This window comes from Sander lucioperca, chromosome 14, assembly GCF_008315115.2.
Source record: "Sander lucioperca isolate FBNREF2018 chromosome 14, SLUC_FBN_1.2, whole genome shotgun sequence".
Taxonomy (NCBI): Eukaryota; Metazoa; Chordata; class Actinopteri; order Perciformes; family Percidae; genus Sander; species Sander lucioperca.
In genome coordinates, this window is record NC_050186.1 from 34,760,832 (window position 1) to 34,768,431 (window position 7,600).

Here is a 7,600-nt window from a genome sequence, read left to right on the forward strand (position 1 = left end):
AGCTGCTTAAATACGTAGTTGATTGATAGAACTGCTGTGATCATTTCCAGTTTAAAAATGTGGGGACTTTTCTGTGTTGTTACTTTTAGTACTGGAAGTACATATTTTATGATACTTTTCTTACTTAGGTAATATTTTTGTAGCAACATTTTGAATCAATGATGTCATAGGTTAGAATCAAGAAAACTAAGATGAGTATGATTAAAAGTACAAGTAATGCTTGTCGGAGGTGTTGTGTTTTGTGTTTATTCAGTGTGCCTCGATGGATGTCAGAGCGGACCTGTCTCACTCCCCTACAAGCTGATTCAGCGTTCCATTCTGTAGGCAACTTTGGTCCCATCCCCCACACACTTACACCAGAAAAGCATCTAGAGCTGGAGCAGCAGAGAAGGAGGGGTGACAGATTTGCAACTGCCCATGATTAAGTAATTGAAGTGGACACCCAGATGGTTTTCAGGGCATGACCAGAGACTGACATTAAAGAAGCAATGTCACACATGCCTACAAGGTACTTCGGTGAAAACATTCACAGATGAACTAATAATTGAGGACAAGTAGCAAACAACCATAAAGATGAATCCAAGCTCCAAAAGTAAGAAGAAAACGAAACATCTGGAAATTAAGGGCAGACTGAGGTTTAGGAAGACAAAGGATGATGACGATGATGATGATCAGAGTGGATCAGAAGAGATCATGGGAGGATATGCCCCTGCGATCAGAAGGGTGCTGGCTAGAGCGGAAAAGAGAGGTGATGAAAAATGGAAAAGACAAAAAGATACAAGAGATCAGACCTCTGATGAAAGTGAAGATGGAGACAGCGATGAAGATTTGGAGAGTAGAGGAGCTACAGGATTTCATCCTGCAGGGTCTAGCATAGAAGAGATTGAAAGAGACATGGAGCGATGCGTGTCATACTTGGAGAAGCTGAAGATACAGAGGGACAAATTGCTGAAAAAAGGATCCCAGAAAGTGGAGAAGAAGTATACATTGCGCCCAAGAAAAAGGGGCACAAGGAAGAGGAGGCTTCCAGTGATCATTCAAAAATCAGAAAATCTGAGAGTTTATGTGTCAATAGCTTATCAGGTGTGGAGACATATTACCGGAAATGATCCAGATGTCAGTCAAATGGAGTCAATTTTGCAAACCAAACTGCAGAAGGGGCTGCCCCTACCAGTAAGGAGCAAACTAGCAGAGGTGGTTGGACTTGGAAGCATGGCAAAAGGTGCTTATATAGATCATATAGCTCGGCAAGTGAAGCTATATAGAAATGAGCAGAAAGAACAGGACCGAGAAACTCTCAGAAAACTCAATCGAATGCAGCTGGTGGAGTATAAGAAGGACAAGAAGCAGGTTTTGGTTATGCAGAATCAATGCCCACCAAATCAACAATCACCACCACAATTCCAGTCAAGCCAGTTGCCCCAACCACCATTTGTGGTTCCAGTTGTTTTATATCCACAGCCAGTTTTTGGACAGATACAGAGTTGGAGAGGAAGAGACAGCTTAGGCAGAGAAAGAGGAAAAAGTATTTGATTCATACTTTATGCAATCTCCACAAGTGTGTTTTTATTGTGGACAGGATGGACACTTTGCCCGTGATTGTAATAGGCCAGGAGGAAACTCCAAAGGAAATTACAGAGGAGGATACAGGAGCCTGGAGCCAGGATTCTAGAGATGTCATCAGGGCCGGAAAGCGATCCAACAATTGAGCTCAAGGACAAGGACAGTCACAAGTTGGTACAGATCTCCACAGATGAGCGTTGACATCAGCAGACTGACCAGAGAAGGAGGGGGTGTAAGAGACCGGATTTGCTCTGACGCATCGACGCATCGACGCATCGACGCATTGACACATGAAAACGAGGTAATGCACCGACAAGCACCCATTTTGAAAATACACATACTCTAAAGAAGTAATTATTTTTACTTTTAAAATAGAGTTACTCCTATGTGAACACACCTATATGAAGGGTTAAGACATGCCTCTAAATTAAGCAACTTGGTATGAAAACCTTACATTTTGTCAGTACCTGGTGAAATATATTCTGTTAAATTTGTAATGATTTTCCTGTGACAGCTTCTAACAAGACTAGTGACAAATATGTTACTTTGTTTGGTGTGTCAGGAAATGTTAAAAGAACATTTCACTGTTTTATTTTTGTACTCTAATGACAGGCAACTTCTGAACAGGTTACTATTATTTGAGTGCTGCCCAGATAATTTATTGGGAAGTAAGACAACTCCCAATCACAGATATATTTTAGTCAAATGAAAAGTGGGTTGCATTGGTTAATTTGTTGTTTATAGTGCACCAGTAATTTGTTCATGTCATACTCTCTAAGTATGGATTTGCGAATGGAAATCAGTTATTACAGCCCAATGATGGATCAGCATCTTTTGTTATTGATACAGAGGTTTAGAAATCTGACTTGAATTTCACTATTCTGCATAAGTTGCAGTGATGTTAATGAAGTCTGTAGAGTTAGAAGGTAAAATAACTTACAAAGACTCCTGAGTGAAGCGGTGCAATTCATTGAATTTTGATAGGGATTACAATTTTGGTTTATTAATTACAGAAACAATGGTTATAATTTTATAATGTGGCAAAGTGGCTGCATTGCTTTATGCTAGTATATTGCTGTGTGTCATGTTACTTTTCAGCCTCTGTTCAGTTTATACAGGAATATCAAATAAATGAGGTTGATAGAGGGGGTGTTGAACATAAGGAGATTTATTACACCCACTATCTGGTAAGCAAACACTGAAGAGAGACTTTTGTGTGGTACTTTGTAGAAAGCGAGTAATTACATGCTACAAAATGATTGGCTCTTAAAATAAATTTGGTCTTCTCTAATCCCCAATTGGCTACACCAAGACATGTTAAAAAACGGGATGTTTATGATTTGGTTGATTTGTTTGATTTAATTTGTTGAAGGTGTGATTGATCAGTGAGCAGTGAGCATCAGGATAAGAGCTATTTTTTAGAAATGACATAACTTTTGTTGCTGACTATCAATGGTTGGCAAAGAGGGAATTGGAAATTTCATTTAAAATAAGGGTTTGGTTTACTTTTTATTATGGTTTATGTTTTTACTGTATGCTTTTTCACATTTCTTTGAATATTGTTGGGGTATTTAGTGTTTTTTTTTATTAGTCAAAGGGGGGAAATGCAATGTGATCTATATTATATAATTTTTATATTTGATTCATATTTTTCTTGATTAATTGATATTATTTTTGATATTTGATTCATATTTTTCTTGATTCATTGATTCATATTTTTATTCTTATTTGATGTTTTTTCATGTGTTGTCTTGCAAATGATACTGGTCAGTGTTTTCCTTTCTTCCAGAGCATATGGGAGAAGGGTGTGCAGAAGGGGTTCAGATACAAATATGGACAATATAAAGGAACTAGGAGAACTCTGAACCAGGACGGTGTGTAAATGTTCAGATTTCACCACACCAACACTGCATTGATAATCAACATTGCTGAGAAGCTGCAATGTAGTGGACTACATTCCTTGTTGTTTGAACAAAATGGTACACTGCAATAGCATCTTCTCGAAGATTGTGCCATGCTTCGGTGTTGGATGGGATACTGTTGCGATACAGACAGACGGGAGAAAAGAAACAGCTAAATTAACATTCAGCTTTGACCAGGAATCAATATTTATCTAGCTATCCTGCACAACAGTATTTAAATAGGTGAGTTACTATACATTCATGAATAAAGTAACTGCCTAACAAAGCGTTAGATAGCTAGCTAAGTAAACTTGTTACAGTACAGGCAGCAATGTAACGCTACCTTTTAACGTTATCGGTACCTGGTACTAAAGTTGTTGCTAGCTAACGTTCGCCCACTTTCCTAAGGCAGTGAACAATTATGAATTAACAATAACGTTAGCAAGTTACAAACCATTGCATATACGTAAACATTATTACTCTTAACTTTACTAATTTAACTTAAATGTACCTTTTGGAATTTCTTCAAGTAGCTAGCTAGTTAGTGGTCAACAGTTGTATTTCGGTGAGAAGTCTCAGGTTACGGGGGGGACGGAAATGAAGTTAAACTGCTACGCGGAAAGGCAGAAGTTAGATGACGTCATCGTGAAAAGGGCCTATTTTGTCAGGGAAATGTCCTCAGAGTTAGAGTCTTATGAATCCTGAAAAGTTTCGAACCAATTGGACAATGTACAGTTACACCCACTTCCTGTTTTGATGGCGAAACGCACTAAATGGCCGCCCCGCCACGGCCACGCCCTATGACGAAATTTTTTTCTTTTAACAACTTTTCATCTTTAACGTCTTAAGATGGCACAGACCAAATTTGAAGTTGATCGGATGAAATCTCTAGGAGGAGTTCGTTAAAGTACGACATGTGGAAATTGCCAAAATTGCAATAATTTCGAACTTTCAATTCAAAATGGCGGACTTCCTGTTGGGTTTAGGGCAGTGGTGTAGTGGTCCCTGGAGAAGTGGGTATACTCTCAGTGTTCACCTTTTTTTTTTTCTTTTTTTTTTTTAAAGTAGTCCAGAAAAAAGCCCTGTTTTAGAAACAGCGACACGTAAGACTATGATTTAGTTTACCCAAAAATCTGTCATTTCTACTTGCTCACTATTATAAAATGATCATGACTTGATTAGGAGCAGTTTGTAGTTACTACTGGTCACACAAGCAGCCTGGATGAATGTAAAATGTATTTATCATGAGGCAAACATGGTGTTATCTCTTCTCCTCTAAATGTGCAGTCATATTGCCACTGGCAATTTGCCAGTAGTTTAAAATAATGATTCATTTGGAAACCACCTTAAAACTTACCTCAGAATTATGTCTTCCATCAAATAGAAGCTCTGCGGCACACCGCCGCTTGTGTTATTTCTTCAGCTGTTGTTTGGTCTGCTGCCGTTATCGTAGTCAAGTGGCACCGGCACCTGAGTTTTTTTTTTGTTTTTTTTTCACTGGCACCTGAGGTATTAGCGATATTTTCCTCGGCATGACCCGCCCTACTCCACCTCTGATTGGCTCATCAGTCCTCATGCCTAAAGTTAACCAATCTAATCAGTGAAAGCAGCGAGTACCAGCCAATTAGAGGCAGAGGAGGGTGGGTCATGGCTTCACTATCCTTGAGGAAAAAATGGGCAATCAGGCTCACAGATATTACTGAATGGTGCGCATCAGGGGGGATTTAGAAGTGGGTATACGCAATGCTGACTGAAAAATAAGTAGGTATACGCCGTATACCAGCGTATACCCTGGACTACACCACTGGTTTAGGGTATGGCTCCAATGACGTTTTCTGTGCGTGTTGACATGTTACATATGTGTACCAAGTTTTGTGAGTCTACGTTAAACGTACTGCAGGGGCTCAATTTTGTTAATTTTGTAGGGGGCGCTAGCGAGCCATTTCTGTGCACCTATTCCCGAAACCCTTAAAATATGTAAATCTTCACCAGACTTGATGCGACCGCCAATTTTGGTGAGTTTTTGAATATGTTAAGCCCCTCAAAAAGGCAATTCATTTGCCGGGAAAAAGCATAATAATTCCTTCAGTTTCAATAGGGCCTTCGCTGCTGTCGGCGCTCGGGCCCTAATAAAAAACACATAAAATACAGCATATAGACTTTAGGAGGAGCTTGGGCACAGAGTATTAAAGTGCAGTGGAGAGTAGCAGCTTGTGCAGAATAGCAGCACAGTATGTTACTGTGGATTTCCAATGGATGCAGAATGTCTGCGGACCGGCTCCGCTGCGGAACGGCTGCGTGCTACGCCGTCCGTCAATACCCACTAGGTCCGGATTTGTTGCAGCACGGCTGCAGCCATGACTGACAGCTGTAGTCACGAGGACCCACAATATCTCGCGAATTCACGTAGAATAGAACCACAAAACCAACAACAGTTTGTTTCCATCCAGAGGTGTAGAGGGGAAACAACTCTGTGCTGTGTTTTCAAGGTGTAGTGCAGGGAAATATGATCCGCCGTGAGCACGGTGTATTTTACTTTGAAAATGAACCGGATTTTTATTTTGTTTCTGTGCTCGACTTCCTGTCCCGCACTATCTGCCGTGTGCTGAAATGCTGCGGAGCTCTCCGGCGTCCGGCAAAAATAGAAGCTCTGCATATCTGCTCCGGAGGGCTGCGGACCGCCGGGGCTGCGGACCGCCGGGGCTGCGGACTGCCGGAGCTGGGACGGAGTAGGGATGCAGACATTTCGCAGTCAGTGGAAATACACACATTGACTTTAATGGAAACCTAATGACTCCGTCGACGTTCCGGAGCCGTTCCGCAGCCGTTCCGCATCCAGTGGAAATTGCCGGTAAAGTGCAAGTGCAATGCAGTCATGTGTTTAGTCCAAACAAAGTGCAGTTCAGGCAGATAGCTGCACAGTAGGGAAGCATGGCAGTGGGCATGGGCGTAAATCTGATCTAACAGTAGGGGGGAACAATAAACATAAAATTTCTGAAGAGCAATTTTTGAAGGGGACACAAATAATACAGCCACAATTATACTCGTAGAGGACATGTGTACACAAGCCACAAAAATACCCTAAAACATAATGACTTATTTTGAAAAAGTATAAAAATTAAAATATATAAAAGAAATACAATACTTTTGTACACTTGTTAAATTAGCTGATCATAATGTAAATTAGTGAGCCACTGGTAAAGCTCATCAAATATGAATTAGGTTCATAGGTTCACCACGTGGTCATATTATAATTATAAAAATGATCTTGCGTCCTCCGCATAAATATTAGGCTTCGTCTGGGACAGAGGATATATATTTAACTGCAGCAAACCCACTGATCAGCCACTTCAAACACAACTGTAGATCTTCAATATTAACCCTAATATCAGTTCACACACATAACGTTAGGCTTTTCGCCGTGGTAACGGTAGTAGCAGTGGGTGCATTTCTATCCAACAAGCTATTAAACAAGCTAGCTAACGTTACATTATATTACACTAACTTAGCGAACTTTTTGTCATAACTAATTCATTAATTACTCAGCATCATTTCTATTTGAGAAAAGGACAACTTCATCCGATGTTTAATGTGAATAAATAAAAAACCGCCTACTTAGCTACATTCCTGTCACTACCCGATGTGACCATGGATGTATTAAGAGAACTGGATACAGTTCAGGGAAGCCCCGTACGTTCCAATGAGAGTGCTCAAAAGCGCATAAAGCAAACATAGAGCTCGGCTCTTCCGCATTGTTGGCCCATAACGCTGGTTGGCTCACGATGGGAATGCGCACTAGCAACAATTTGTTTGCGTTGTCGTAGCAACCGGTAGCAACATGCGCGTTCATGAGCTTCTCTGTCGTGTCTCTTACAAGTGGTGAACTCATGAACTCGCCGTTTTCATTGTCTAAAATATTCACTAACGTTAAACACTGTCTTCGTTGTTCCCTATCGTTTACATGCTTAGCTAAATAAACGATAGATGTATTTAGCTAGACAACCAAGGAGATTTAATAATTATGTTGTGCTACTAGCTAGCTACCTACTAACTAGCGCTAGCTAGCTGTTAGCCTGCAGTTTCGTGAACAAAGCACATCCATGGCTTCAGCTCACGTTACAAGCTTTACAGCATAC